Here is a 15,968-nt window from a genome sequence, read left to right as displayed (position 1 = left end):
GCAGCTCCGTATATCTCCTTTTTTGGTATTTTCACGCAAATTCTTCTGCTAGTTGGGGTTTAGTCTACTTCTGAATCCTTCTCTTCAAGGCTCAGGGGTCCAAGATTAACTTCTGTGTCTGTGTCAATTGGTTTCCCTTTTCTTTGTTGAAGAGGGCCTGTGCAGTCCTTCTATCTAGTCCGCCATCTTCCACTCCTGTCTTCTTTTTCTTTCTTAAATTAGGAATGCCTTTAATAGATTATAGGAGCCCTGGTGTTGTAATGGTTAAAATGCTTGGCTGCTAACTGAAAAATCAGCAGTTAAAACCCACCAGCTGAAAAAGACAAGACAGTCTGCTTCCATAAAGATATACTGCCTTAGAAATCCTATGAGGTTTGCTGTGAATCAGAATCAACTCAGTAGCAGTGGGTATGGTCTCTTTGTTTAGTAGATTAAGTTAGGAAAAAATGGACATCTTTACAATTATGTGTTTTCCTATCAATGAACATGAAATGTGTCAATTTATTTAGATCTTTAATTTCTTCTCCATAATTTATACTTTTTGTCATATAGACACAGTAAACATTTTGTTAGATTTATACCTTATTATTTTATTTTATTTTTTTGGTGATAATGTATATGGTCTTGTGGTTTTTTAAATAAATTTCATTGTAGTAAAATATATATTACAGAAAAATTGCCTTTGAAACTATTTTAAGTGTAAAATTAACTATATTTACTGTGGTGTGCTACTGTCATCTCTATTTCTATAAGTTTTACATCACTCCAAAGAGAAACTTGATACCCCTGACATAACTCCTACCCTTAACTAATCAAAATAACCCTGAAAGGAAGAAAAACAGGAGGACTCATTATGGAATCACAATGTACTCTAAAGCTACAGTAATTTGAACAGAGAAGTGCTGGTATATGAATAGATACATAGACTAATAAAATAGAATTAAGAGTCCATAAATGAATTTATACATCTATGGCCAATTGATTTTCAACAAGAATGCTAAGTACATGTAATAGGGAAAGAATAATTTCGTCAACAAATGATGTTGAGACAACCAAATCTCCACATGTAAAAAAATAAAGTTGGACTCATATTGACATTATATACAAAGATGAACTCAAAATGGATCAAAGACCTAAAGAGAATTGCTAAAGCCATAAAACTCTTAGAAGAAAACATAGCAGTAAAATTTTAAGGTCTTGTTTTTGACAATATAGTCTTGAGCAAAAAAAGAAAAACAGTTAAATTGGACTTCACCAAAATTAAAAACTTTTTGTGTAACAAAGAAATTTATCACCAAAGTGAAAAGACAAACTACAGTTTTGGAGAAAGTATTTGGTAACCATATAATTAAATAAGCAGTTTAATATTCAGAATATATAAAGAACTCCTACAACTCAACTCAATTACAAAAGAAAAAAAAAAAAGGCCAAAGGACTTGAATAGATATTTCCCTAAAGGAGTACACGAACAGCTGATAAGCATTCTAAAAGATGCTCAATGCCATTAATCATCTGGGAAATACAAATTGAAACTACAATGACATATCATCTCACACCCACTAGGATGTCAGAAAATTAGAAAACAAGTATTGGTTAGAACATTGAGAAATTAGAAACCTCATATATTTCTCATAGGAATATAAAACAGTGTAGCTGTTAGGAAAAGCAGTTTGGCAGCTTTTCATAAAATTAAATATAGAATTATCATATGACCCTACAATTATACTCTTAGGTATATATCCAAAAGACTTGAAAGCTGGGATTCAAACAGATACATATACAACAATATTTATTTGCAGTACTATTTGTTATAGTCAAGAGGTGGAAACAAACCAAGTGTACATCAAGAGATGAAAAGATAAACAAAATATGGTACATATAGCCAATGGAATATTTTCAGCCTTGAAAAGAAATTAAATTCTGATACATGCTATGATATGAATTTTGAAAACATTATGTCGAGTGAAGTATGTCAGGTACAAAATGACAAATATTATAAGATCCCCCTAATTTGAAGTATTTAGAAGAAGCAACTACATAAAGACAAAAGTGTTTTAGTAGTTATCAGGGGCTGGAAGGAAGAGAGAATGGAGCGTTATTGCTTCAGGAGTATGGAGTTTCTATGTGAAGTGATGAAAAACTTCTGGAAATATTGATGAGGCTGTACAATATGATGAATGTAATTAATGTCACAAAACTATATACTTGAAAATAAGTAAAATAGCAAAATTTTTCAATATATTTTACCAAATGAAACATTTTAAAAGTCACTGTATTTGCCCCAATATTTTATTTTATCTCACAGTAAGATGTTACGGAATATAATTCATTTGGGCTAGAAGACTATCACTAAAGTGCAGAAACAGAAATCTTCTTTGGTAGAATAGATGAGGGAATTTATTGAATACTTCTCTTTTTTTTTTTAACCTAGAGTTTTATACTCCTAATTTATTAGAAATTAGAAGAAAATAAGATATTTATACTATTGTTCCTGTCATTTACACAAACCTGTTATTGTAAAGAAACTGTTCTGTGATTTCTGAAACAGAGTCCTAATCCAGGCACTCATTCTGGAATTGTCCTATATGAGTGTAACTGTTTTATACTATTGGGACCCCTAGGGCTAGTAAATGGGATGCATTCTGAATTTCCTACTGTCTTAATTGCTTCTAGAGTATATACATTATCATGTGTTTTCAGTACTTATGGAAGTGTGCATTTAATTAAAATGAAACTATAAGCCAGATGGTGAACAAAATGAATATCTAAATGGATGAATTAGGAAAATAAGGGTAAAGATGATGTTGGCTTGATGATGTCAAGTATCCAAAAGCTGCAAAAATTTTCATTATTTTTAAAACATTACACAGACTTCTTAGAAAACATGAAGTGGAGGTTAATTTAGTTATATCTTTCTCATGAAACATTGCCTAGCCAGTAAGACTTCCTTGAACTAAAAAATAGGCTCCACTTATTGAAAATGGTTACTTCTAGTGAAAATGAAAACATATTTTGAAAATGGCTATTTCTAATGGAAAGCCTACTAAATAGCAGACTCGCATGGTAATTCAAATTGTTTTTAATTTAAAATGTTTTTTTTTTAATCAAAATAAATATATTTTGACTTTCTAATTTTGTTGCTGTTTTCACTGAAGTGATAGAACTGGAAAATCTTCCATTTCATACTTGATCCTCCTCCTAAATCATATAAGTACAGAAGTACTTCTATAGTACTAAATACTGTGCTATATAACTTGCTGTTGTTATAATTTGTACTGGGCTTACAGCAGTGTTTCACTGTTATTCATGAGGTTATCAGATGGATCTTGGCTTGTGTTAGACTGGGTTCTCTAGAAAAGTAAAACTAGTAAAGCTTATATATATATGGAGAGAGAGAAATTTATCTTAGGAAAATGGCTCACACACTTAAAGAAGCTGGCAAGTCCCAAGTTCTTGGATCAAACATCAAGCTAGAGCTTCTTCCTGACTCGTGTTCCTGCAGGGGCTGATGAGCTCAAGGTTGGCAGGTAGTATACTGGCTGTTGACTCTAACAAATGATGAATCCAAGATTTCCAGGCCAAATGGTGGATTGTTCACTCACGGACATTTGTAGGCAGCACGACAGAATCCTGATCAACATAAGAGTGTCTCTTTTCCCAGGATGTCCATAAACATACTGGAAAAAGGCCACACCCCTAGGGAAACTACTTTTCAACAGATTGGCTGCTCAAAACATACACATCTGATCCCATCATTGGAACAACCCATATCTCAATTGCTTAAACCACACAGAATTGTGGTCCAGCCAAGTCGACACAGAGCTCCAAATATAACAGTTCACCACTTGTCAACTTGACAGTTGTACACATCTTCTTAACCATATATAATCTATAAATAAGGGCAATTATAAAGTCATATTTTCACCTAACATGTGGTCATAGCTGATATTCAGAACTACCTTCTTCCACCAACCATTCTGTATCTTACTCGTGGTTCTTTGCCTGGTGGGGTGACCCAAACCTTCATTCCTGAAGGGTCTGGGCTATTAGCAGTCATATCAAAATTGGGTTGCTGTAATTTTCCATTGACTTTAATCACAGCGGATGGTAGTACTAAGAGACATCCTAACGAATCTCCTGTATTCCAGACATATTCTTCTTTACCTCCATTATGGAATATCAATCCAATTTCCCCATGGTAATCAGGATCTATCACACCAGATAGTACAGTAATGTCCTTCTTTGTCTGTTGATCCAGAGGCTTGAGGAAGCCAAAATGGCCATGTGGCATTCTTAATTTCCAGTTCAATGCAATCAGTATTGTGTCTCCAGGTGGGAGTGTTCCTCCCTTTGGGACTAAGATCTCCAGACTCACAGAGCATAAGGTAGCAGGGATAGGAATCAAAAATTTTTTGAGTGAGTCACTAAGGGTAATAGTGAGGGGTACCACTCCCGTTTCTACCCCCTTGTTTCCTGGACCCATGAATTCTGACTATTGGAGAAACAGCACTATATATTGGATGCTGGTTTAGAGAATATACAGTCTCCTGGAGAACAATGCCCCAACCCTTCAGGGTATTGTCACCTGCTGGTACTGTACTTGTGTTTTCAGTAGGCCATTCCATTGTTCTATCAAGCCATCTGCTTCTGGATGATGGGGAATGTGGTAAGACCAGTGTATGCCATGAGCATAGGCTCATTGCCACACTTCATTTGCTGTGAAGTGAGTCCTTTGATCTGAAGCAATGCTGTGTGGGATACATGATGGTGGATAAGGCATTCTGTAAGTCCACAGATGGTAGTTTTGGCAGGATCATTGTGTGCAGGGAAGGTGAATCCATATCCAGAATAAGAATCTGTTCCAGTAAGAACAAAACACTGTCCTTTCCATGATGAAAATCGTCCAATATAATCAACCTGCCACTGCATTGCTGGCTGATCACCCTGAGGAATGGTTCCATATTGTGAACTCAGTGTTGGTCTCTGCTGCTGGCAGATTGGGCACTCAACAGTGGCAGCAACCAAATCAGCCTTGGTAAGTGGGAGTCCATGTTGGTGAGCCCATGCTTAACTTCCAACCCTGCCACCATGGCCATTTTGTTCATGAGCCCATTGAGCAATAACAGGAGTAGCTAGGGGAAAAGGATGGCTGGTTTCCACTGAACATGTCATCCTATCCACCTGATTATTAAAGTCCTCCTCTTCCAAGGTCACCTTTTGGTGAGCATTCATATGAGACACAAATATCTTTACTCCTTTGGCCTATTCAGAGAGATCTATCCACATACTTCTTCCCCATACATCCTTGTCACCAATTTTGCACTCATGCTCCTTCCAAGTCCCAGACCATCCTGCCAAGTCATTGGCCAAAGCCCTTGAATCTGCATACAATCACACATCTGGCCATTCCTTATTCCATGCAAGGTGAACCACCATATGCATTGCTTGAAGTTCTGCCCATTGGTAAGATTTCCCTTCACTACTGTCCTTGAAGGAAATCTCAGAAAGGGGCTGTATTGCTACTGCTGTCCACTTTTGAGTGGTGCCTGCATATCATGCAGAACAATCTGTAAACCAGGCACGAGGTTTCTCTTCCTCAGTCCACTGATCATAAGGAACTCCCCATGAGGCCACAGGTGGAGACTGGGAGAGGGAAGGTAATGTGACTGGAGTGGAGACCATAGGCATTTGGGCTACTTCCTCATGCAACTTACCTGTGCCTTCAGGTCCTGCTCAAGCCTGATCTCTGATATACCACTTCCATTTAATGATAGAGTGCTGCTGTGCATGTCCAACTTTATGACTCTGTGCATCAGACAACACCCAGTTCATGATGGGCAGCTCAGGCCTCATGGTGATTTGGTGGCCCATTGTTAGGCATTCAGTCTCTACTAAAGCTCTGTAACAAGCCAAAAGCTGTTTCTCGAAAGGAGAGTAGTTATCTGCAGAGGATTATATGGCTTTCTTCCAAAATCCCAAGGGTCTGCATTGCAGTTCACCAATAGGGACCTGCCAAAGACTCCAAACACCATCTCTATCTACTGCAGACACTTCAAGCACCATTGAATCAGCCAGATCATATGGCCCAAGTGACAGGGCAGCCTGAACCTGTTGCAGAGCCTTCTGTTGTTCTGGGCCCCACTCAAAACTAGCAGCTTTCTGAGTCACTTGATAAATAGGCCAAAGCAACACACCCAAATGAGGGATATGTTGCTTCTAAAATCCAAAGAGGCCCACTAGACATTGTACCTCATTTCTGGTTGTGGGTGAAGCCAGATACAATAGCTTATTCTTCACTTTTGTAGGAATATCTTGACATGCCCCACACCATAGGACCCCTAGAAATTTCACTGAGGTGGAAGGTTCCTGAATTTTTGTTGGGTTAATTTCCCAAATTCTAGCACACATATGTCTCACCAAAAAGTCTAGAGTCATCGATACTTCTTCTTTACTAGGTCCAATCAGCATAATGTCATCAATATAATGGACCAGTGTGATGTCTTGTGGAAGGGAAAAGTGATCAAGATCTCTATAGACTAAATTACGACATAGTGCTGCGGAGTTTATATACGTCTGAGGAAGCACTGTGAAAGTATACTGTTGGCCTTGCCAGCTGAAAGCAAACTCCTTCTGATGGTCCTTTGAAATTGGTATTGAGAAAAAAGCATTGGCCAGATCAATAGCTGCATACAAAGTACCAGGAGACGTACTAATTTTCTCAAGCAATGAAACCACATCAGAAGCAGCAACTGAAATTGGAGTCACCACCTGGTTAAGTTTACAATAATCTATCATCATTCTCCAAGATCTATCTGTTTTTTGCACTGGCCAAATCATCAAGTTAAATGGGGATGTGGTGGGAACCACCACCAGTGCATCCTTCTCTATAACCCCTCCAGGGATGTGGTATTGCTTTTGGTTTACTATTTTTTGTAGGTAGAGGCAGTTCTAATGGCTTCCACTTGGCTTTTACTACCATAATAGCCCTTACTCCACATGTCAGGGACCCAATGTGGGAATTCTGCCAATTGCTCAGTATATCTATTCCAATTATGCATTCTGGACCTGGCAAAATCACTACAGGATGGGTTCAGGGACTCACTGGACCCACTGTGAGATGCACCTGTGCTAAGACTCCATCAATAATTTGACCTCCATATGCCCCCACTCTGACTGGGGGTTCACAATGATGGTTTGGGTCTCCTGGAATTAGTGTCAGTTCAGAGCCAGTGTCCAGTAATCCCCAAAAAGTCTGATTATTTCCTTTTCCCCAATGAACAGTCACTTTCATAAAAGGCCTCATATGTCTTTGGGGAAGGCTGGGAGAAAGATTGACCTTATAAATTTTTGGCAATGTAGTGGGGTCCTTCCTCAAAGGGACCCAGCCTCCCAGTCATTCAAGAGGTCGTGGGTCTGTAAACTGATTCAAGTCTGGGAATTGATTGAGAGTCTGTGACTCTGTGTTCTGGCCATTCAGTCTAGGCTGCTGTTCACGTGACCTAGAATTCTTCTGTCTATACAGATCAAGTAAATATTTAGTAGGCTTGCCATATATTTCACTACTAGGAACACAATGTGCAAGTAGCCAATGCCATAATTTCACATGAGTCAGAATATTGATTACTATTTTGACTCTGCTGTCCATTATGGTAACCACACCCACCTGCCTTTGTCGATTAACTGCCGCCATTTGGCCCCTACTACCATGGGGTCCAATCAGCCCATCGTTGTTAAGTGTCTTAGTTCAATTAGGGCAGTTCTCACTCTCAAATCCAACTTACATAAAATAGCAATCACAGTAGTCTTCAAGGACGCGGAGGTTCCCTTTACAAATTTATTCCTCATGGTACTGGTGAAAGGTGTGTCTTCTGGACTCTCCATTTCTTGCTCTAGGGGTCTAATCTGATAAATCCATTGCAACAGGCCAATTTCCCTAAGCCTCTGGATACCTCCTTCTACATTATACCAAGGCAGGTCTGGTACTTCAACTTGACTTAAGGTAGGCCACCACATAATCCATGCTTCAGTTAGCCAACCAAATAAACTATTAGATCCTTTCCTAACCTCTCAAGCTGAAACATTGAATGAAGAATCCATACTTAGTGAGCCTAAATCAAAAAACTCAGACTGATCCGATGTTACATTCCTTGAACCATTATCCCACACCCTCAATAGCCATTCGCATACATATTCTCCAGGTTTCTGTCTTTACATGTTAGCAAAATAAAGTAGGTCTTTTTGGGTGTAGCGTACCATTTCCTCAGTCATACTTTGTATTTCACCTTTTGAGGCTCACTTTAGTTATAGGTCTAGCAGCAACAGTGGGTTTTTAGCGCAGCTCTTGAGAACATTCAGCAATGTCTTCCATGGCCTCTACCTCAGACAATGACGCAGCAGAAATAGTTGGGTTAACCCCATCGAAACGAGGTGGAGGGGATAATGGTTTTACAGTAATCCCTTCAGATAGGAGGGATTCAACAGAATTTACAGGCCCCGTATCCTGATCTTCCTTACTATCTGCCCATATGTCCCCATTCCAGGTTTCAAGATCCTAGTTTTTCCCAATCAATGCCCTCACTTTAACTTCAGACACCATTCTGCATTGGTAATTTAATTGGTGTTGTAATTCAGCCACCCTTACAATAAGACTCTGGGTTTGGTTTTTGGCAATATCAGCTCTGTTACTAGAAGAAATAAGGCTTTCTTTCAAAGCACAACTAGAAATGTTGAGGTCTTTTATGCGGTGCTTAAGCTGGGACTCTGCAGCTCTGAGCTCATCTCACTCTTTCACCACTTTTTCTAGTGTAACTAGGACCAACCAACTTCCTTATACTCCTCATGCTGACAAAATTGCAGAAAAGTACCAAATATGCAATAATCCAGAGCCTCACTTCTCAAAAATATGTCATCTATTGGTGATGCTATTTTGTATATTAATTTTGCCACCTCATGCCACAGTGTAGCAGGGACCTCTTTACTAATGGAGGCAGGGTCAACAGAGCCTTTATGATTAATCAAATTCAAGAGCCGATTTAGGAAGCCCATCCTTATGATTTTGTCTCTCTAGAACCACTCCCGATATCAAATGTGATAGACTGGGTTCTCTAGAGAAGCAAAACCAGTAAAGCTTATATATATATATATATATATATATATATATATATATATATATATACACACAGAGAGAGAGAGAGAGAGAGAAAAATATTTTAGGCAAATGGCTCAGACACTTATAGAAGCTGGCAAGTCCTAAGTTCTTGAATCAAACGTCAAGCTGGAGGCTTTTCCCAACTCGTGCTCCTGCAAGGGCTGATGAGCAGTATACTGGCTATTGACTCTAACGAATGACAAATCCAAGATCTCCAGGCCAAGTGGTGGATTGTTTGCTCACAGGCAGTTGTAGGCAGCACAACAGAATCCCAATCCATAGAAGAGTGTCTCTTTTCCCAGGATGTCCATAAATATATTGGAAGCAGGCCACAGCTTAGGAAAACTTCCTTTCAATGGATTGGCTGCTCAAAACACATACATCTGATCCCATCATTGGAAAAATCCACATCACAATTGCTTAAACCACACAGAATTGTGATCCATCCAAGTTGACACACAGCTCCAACTATCACATGGCTCAAAACAAAGAATACCAGAAAGATGTTTATGTTTTATCGCCTATTCAAAAACATTTAACTGTGCAGATCATAAAAATTATGGATAATTCCAGAACACTTAATTGGAACCAGTACATAGATGAGGAGGCTGTTGTTTGCACAGAACAAGGGGATACTGCATGGTCTAAAATCAAGAAGGGAGTGTGTCAGGGTTGTATCCTTTCACCATACTTATTCAATCTGTGTGCTGAGCAAATAATCTGAGAAGCTGGATTATATGAAGAAGATGGCATCAGGATTGGAGGAAGACTCATTAACAACCTGTGATACACAGATGACACAACTTTGCTTGTTGAAAGTGAAGACAACTTGAAGCACTTATTGATGAAGATTGAAGATTACAGTCTGCAGTATGGATTATATCTCAATATAAAGACAACAAAAATATTCACAACCGGACCTATAAGCAACATCACAGTAAATGGAGGAGAGATTGAAGTTGTCAAAGACTTCATATTACTTGGTTCTACAATCAACACCAATGGAAGCAGCAGTCAAGACATCAGATGACATATTGCATTGGACAAATCTGCTGCAAAAGACCTCTTTTAAGTGTCAAAGAGCAAAGATGTCTCTTTGAAGTCTAAGGTGCACTTAACCCAAGCCATGGTATTTTCAATCATGTCTTAGGCATGTGAGAGCTGGATAATGAATAAGGAATACCAAAGAAGAGTTGATGCTTTTGAGTTGTGGTGTTGGTGAAGAATACTGAGAGTACCATGGACTGCTAAGAGAACAAACAAATCTATCCTGGAAGAAGTGCAGCCAGAATGCTCCTTGGAAGTGAGAATGGCCAGACTTTGTCTCACCTACTTTGGTGTTGTCAGATAGAACCATTCCCTGGAGAAGGATAGCATGCTTGGTAAAGTGGAGGGTCAATGAAAAAGGAGAAAGCCCTCAATGAGATAGATTGACACAGTGGTTGCAATGTTTGACTAAGGTATAGACCTTCAGGTATAGATCATGAGGCTGACATAGGACTGAGCAATGTTTCATTTTGTTGAGCATGGGGCAGCTATGAGTTGGAGACAACCCAAAGGCACCTAAGAACAACATATAGGAGTGAATGGAGAATAAAGAATCTACATTTTTTCATAGAATTTAAGTCTAGTGTAACAAAAAACAAGCAAACATATACACACATAATTAAAAATTAAGGAGAATAAAGGTAAAACTCTTGTGTGTGGTTAGGAGGAATCAACAAATATAGGGTTGTTTGGAAAACTCTTTTAGGACTTGAGGTCTTTAAGAATGGGACCTGAAGAAAATATGCCAGACATTTGATTTGAAGAAGATAGAATATATGTTGTCAAGCAAATGACATCTGTAACTACTTCCAGGGGAGAAGTCTCACCACAGAGGACTGTGGCAGTACCTATAACCAAGAGCAGCAGTCCTAGGATGTTAACCTACTCCATGGCTTGCAAGTGTCAGGATAGGCAACAAAAGCACAACTCACACAGGCACTGGCTGCACTAACACTTTACTTACATAGAGAAGAGACTGAACAAGGTCAGCTGCAATAGTAGGTGTCAATCCCCACTGTCAGCGGGTCTTACTCTGCAGCCAAGGCAGGGAGATAGTCTTCACCACCCCTCTTGTGCTGCAGGAGAAAGACCCTGTTTCCTCCTTGTGAAAGCAAATATAACAGTGAGATTGGCCAGGTGCTTTATAATATACATATTCAGTTAAGCCATTTCTGGGAATGTTGACATGTGTTCAGGGCAAAAGGAGAGGGATTGTGCTGACAGACCGCTATATACTCTGGGATTTGCTTTGGGTCAAGACATCCCCGAAAGGAAGTCAGCTCATACTTACATTCTGTACAAGAAGCCAGGCTGACATTTCTGGTCCTAAGCACGTTTATTTTTATTAGTAGGCCACAGGGAAAGATATCTGGCTGCACATGTTGGCATATTTCCACATTCTGGATAGAGGAACCAGTTTGTGCAAGAGTTAGAAGACAGAAGCAAGTGCTCTGTGCTTGAGCTGAAGGAAGACCAGTGTGTCTCTGGGCAGGAGGTACATTTGGAGAGGCAAGTAGGGGCCAGGCCTTCTAAGTCACAGTCCTAACTTTAGATTTATTCTATGTGCAATGGAGGCCACCAAAGAATTTTAAGTTGACAATTTCAATCTTTGCCCCATTTATTGTGATGCTGCCTTTTGGTCCAGTTGTGAGGATTTTTGCTTTCTTTATTTTGAGTTGTAAGCCATACTGCAGACTGTAGTCTTTAATCTTCATCAGTATGCTTCAAGTCATCTTCACTTTCAGCAAGCAATGTTGTGTTGTCTGCATATTGTAAGTTGTTAATGAGTCTTCCTCCACTCCGGATGTCTCATTCTTCTTCATATAGTCCAGCTTCTTGGATTATTTGCTCAGCATACAGATTGAGTAAGTATGGTGAAAGGATATAACCCTGAGGCACTCCCTTCCTGATTTTCAACCATGCAGTGTGGCCTTGCTATATTTGAACAACAACCTCCTGGTCTATGTACAGGTTCCTCATGAGCATAATTAAGTGTTCTGGAAATCCCATTCTTTGCAGTGTTATCTACAATTTGTTATGATCCATACATTATTTTTATTCCAATATTTGCTTGAAGAGTCTACTACATCCCTTACTTTATCATATTATAGTGACTCACATGTTGCTATGATGTTGGAAACAATGACACTGGTATTTCAAATAGCAGCAGGGTCACCCATAGTGAGCAAGTTTCAGTGGAGCTTCCAGATTAAGACAGACCAGGAAGAAAGGCCTGACAATCTTCTTCTAAAAATCAACCAATGAAAACTTTATGACTAATGACAGAACATAGTTTTATATAATGCTGGAAGATGAGCTTTTTAAGTTTGAAGACACTCAAAATGCAACTGATGAACATCTAGCTCCTCAAAGTAGAATTGGTCTTAATGACACAGATGAAGCAAAGCTTTTGGTACCTTCATTTGCCATAGTGACATAACTCAAAATGAGAAACAAGAACTGTAAATATCCATTAATAGATAGAATGTGGAAAGTACAAAGTATGAATCAAGATGAATTAGAAGTTGTCAAAAATGAAATGGAATGATTGAAGATTGCTATCTTACAATGTGGCAGGATACAAGGTCAACATAAAAAAATTAGTTGGATTCCTTTAGATCAATGAAGAGGACTCTGAAAATGAAATAAGGAAAACAATACCAGTTATAATAGCTACCAAAGAGATAAAATATCGAGGAACAAATTTCACCAGAGACACAAAAGACCTATACAAAGAAAACTGTAAAACACTACTACAAGAAACTATAAGGAATCTACATAAATGGAAGAACTTGCCTTGTTCATGGATAGGAAGAATGAATATTATGAAAATCTCAATATTACCCAAAGCAATCTGCATATTCAATGCAATCCCAATGCAGATACCATCAAGATTTATTTTTAATTGTGATTTGAATGAAAATTTACAAAGCAAATTCACTCTCCATACAGCAGCTCACATACACTTTGTCTCATGATATCAACTACAATTTACCACAATGCAACAGCTCCCCTCCCACTTCCTCACCATAGTTACCTCTTCCTTGAGTCCTTCCCTCAATGCACTCTTGCCCCAGAGCTGTCTCCCTGTGCATACATAACCCTTCTATTCTCCCATGATTGACCTCTCCAAGGAGTGTATCTACTTAATGTAAATGTTCAGCTCATATGCCTGTCTTTTATTTGGCTGAAAGCCACAGGAGTGGGTTCAATTTCACACCTGAAGGTCAGCTATGGGCCATAGTCTCAGTGGTTCCATCAGGCTTTGTCAGACCAGCAAACCTGGTCCAGTTTTTAAAATTTTTTCAAGTGATTTTTGAGTTTTGTTCCACATTGTTCTCCCACTCTATCCTGGATCTCCTACATAGATCCCCCTCTGAGTGGTTGACAGTGGTATATGGGCACCATCTAGTTCTTCTGGTCTCATAGTCATATAGGCTGAGGATTGCATAGTGTACCAGTTTCTTGGATTGTCTTCATGAATCTTTGGTTTTCTCCATTCTTCTTTGCTCTGGACAAGGACAGACTCATACTTGCATCTAGATGGCCACTTCCAAGCTTTCAAGATCCCAGTTACTACTTACCAAAGTAGGATGTGGAACAATGTTTTGTGTAGTATGTTATACCAGTTGAGCTTGATGTCTCCTGCAACTATGGTCCTGAGCCCACAGATCCAGCTACTCACTCCCTTGGGTAGCTGGCTGCTGCCAAGAAATGACTAAAATCTTGACCCTTGTCAGCTCTACTATATACCTAGGAGTTCTTACAGAATATACCAATACACTTGTAGAAACATTGTCTGCCAACCCTATATATGGTCTTGGGCACATTATGCCCTGCATAGACATACCTGATAGTTCAGCCTGTCTACCCATCTATCCACCCATATATCCATGTTTGCCTTCACTGAAAATGCAGTACTGTATGTGCAAAAGGGTTCATCTTTGTTGTCTGTACTTCCCACACACTTCTCTATGTCTTCATCTTCTTCAATACCATCGTGTTGATCACTCACATTTGGTACAATGCCCTTCTCTTCACCCAAATCAATACTTGTCTCTACCTATCTAACAGTGTTCCCTCCCCTCCCCTCCCACCCCTGGTAACTAACGAAGAAAATTTCCTTCCATATATAAACCTTTCCTTGACTTTTTACAACAATGGACTAATACAATAATTTTCCTTCTGTGATTGATTTATTTCACTCATCATAATGTCCTCCAAGTTCATCCACATTATATGGTGTTTTGCAGATTCTATGTTATTCTTTAAGATTGCATAGTAATCTATTTTGTGTATGTACCATGATTTGGTTATCCATTCTTCAGTTGATGGACACCTAGGTTGTTTCAGTCTTTTGGCTATTGTAACCAACAACATTTTTAAGGATATGGAAAAAACAATTATTAACTTCATATGGAGAGAAAAGAGATCTTGGGCAGGCAAAGCAATGCTGAAAAAGAAAAACAAAGTGAAAGGTCTCACACTCTCTGATCTCAAAACCTGCTATACAGCCACAGTAGTTGAAATAGTGTGATATTACTACAATGAAAGAAGTAGACAAATGGAACAGAGTTGAAAACTCAGAAATAGATCCATCCATCTATGGACAGCTAATCTTTGACAAAGGACCAGAACTCACAAAATGAGGGAGAGATAACCTCTTTAATAAATGGTGCTGGCAAAATTGGATATCCTTTTGCAGAAAAATGAAACAAGACCCATACCTCACCCCATACACAAAAACAAACTCAAGTTGGATCAAAGACTTAAAAGTAAAACCCAAAACAATAAATCTGATTAATGATAAAACAGGGACAAATCTAGAGGCCCTAATTTATGTAGAAGAGAAGCTAGATGACTGGTATCTTTAAAAAGTTAAATCTTATAAAAAGACGTCTCCAAAAAGGTAAAAAGAGAACTTAGAGATTAGGAGAAAATATTTGCCTAGGACATATCTGACAAAGGACTTAGATCCAAAATTTATAGAAAACTTCAACACTTCAATGCCCAAAAGACAAACAACCCAATTCAAAAATGGGCAAGGGACATGAACAGACACTTCATTAAAGAGGATATACTGGTGACCAACAAACACATGAGGAACTGCTTACAATCATTAGTTATTAGAAGATGCAAATCAAAACAACGATGAGATATCATCACACCCCAGCATTAATAGTGAAGTTAAACAAGACAGAAGCTAATATGTGCTGGGCAGGTTGCAGAGAGATTGGAACTCTCTTACACTGCTGGTGGGACTGCAAAATGCCACAGCCATTGTGGAAAATAGTATGGCATTTCCTTAAAAAACTGAAAAAAAGAAATACCATTTAATTCAGCAATTTCATTACTAGGAATATATCCTAAAGAGCTGAAAGACAGAACAGGAACAGACATGCAAACCCATGTTTATCGCAGCACAATTCACTATAATAAAGAGATGGAAACAACTTAAATGCCCATCAACAGATGAATGGATAACCAAATTATGGTTCATTCACACAATGGAATATTGTGTTGCATTAAAGAATAATGAAGAATACACAAAGCATCTCACAATGTGGATGAATCTGGAGGACATTATACTGAGTGAAATGAGTCAATCACAGAAGGACAAATATTGCATGAGCCCGTTACTGTAAAAAGCCAAAGAAGGAGGAGATCCGGCAAGATGGCGGACTAAGCAGAAAGACTGCACAGACCCTCTTCAACAAAGAAAAGGGAAACCAATTAACACAGACACAGAAGATAATCCTGGACCCCTGAGCCT

The sequence above is a fragment of the Orycteropus afer genome, unplaced genomic scaffold, assembly GCF_000298275.1.
Source record: "Orycteropus afer afer isolate SDZICR_OR568_19922 unplaced genomic scaffold, OryAfe1.0 scaffold00232, whole genome shotgun sequence".
Taxonomy (NCBI): Eukaryota; Metazoa; Chordata; class Mammalia; order Tubulidentata; family Orycteropodidae; genus Orycteropus; species Orycteropus afer.
Note: the sequence above shows the minus strand (reverse complement) of the source record.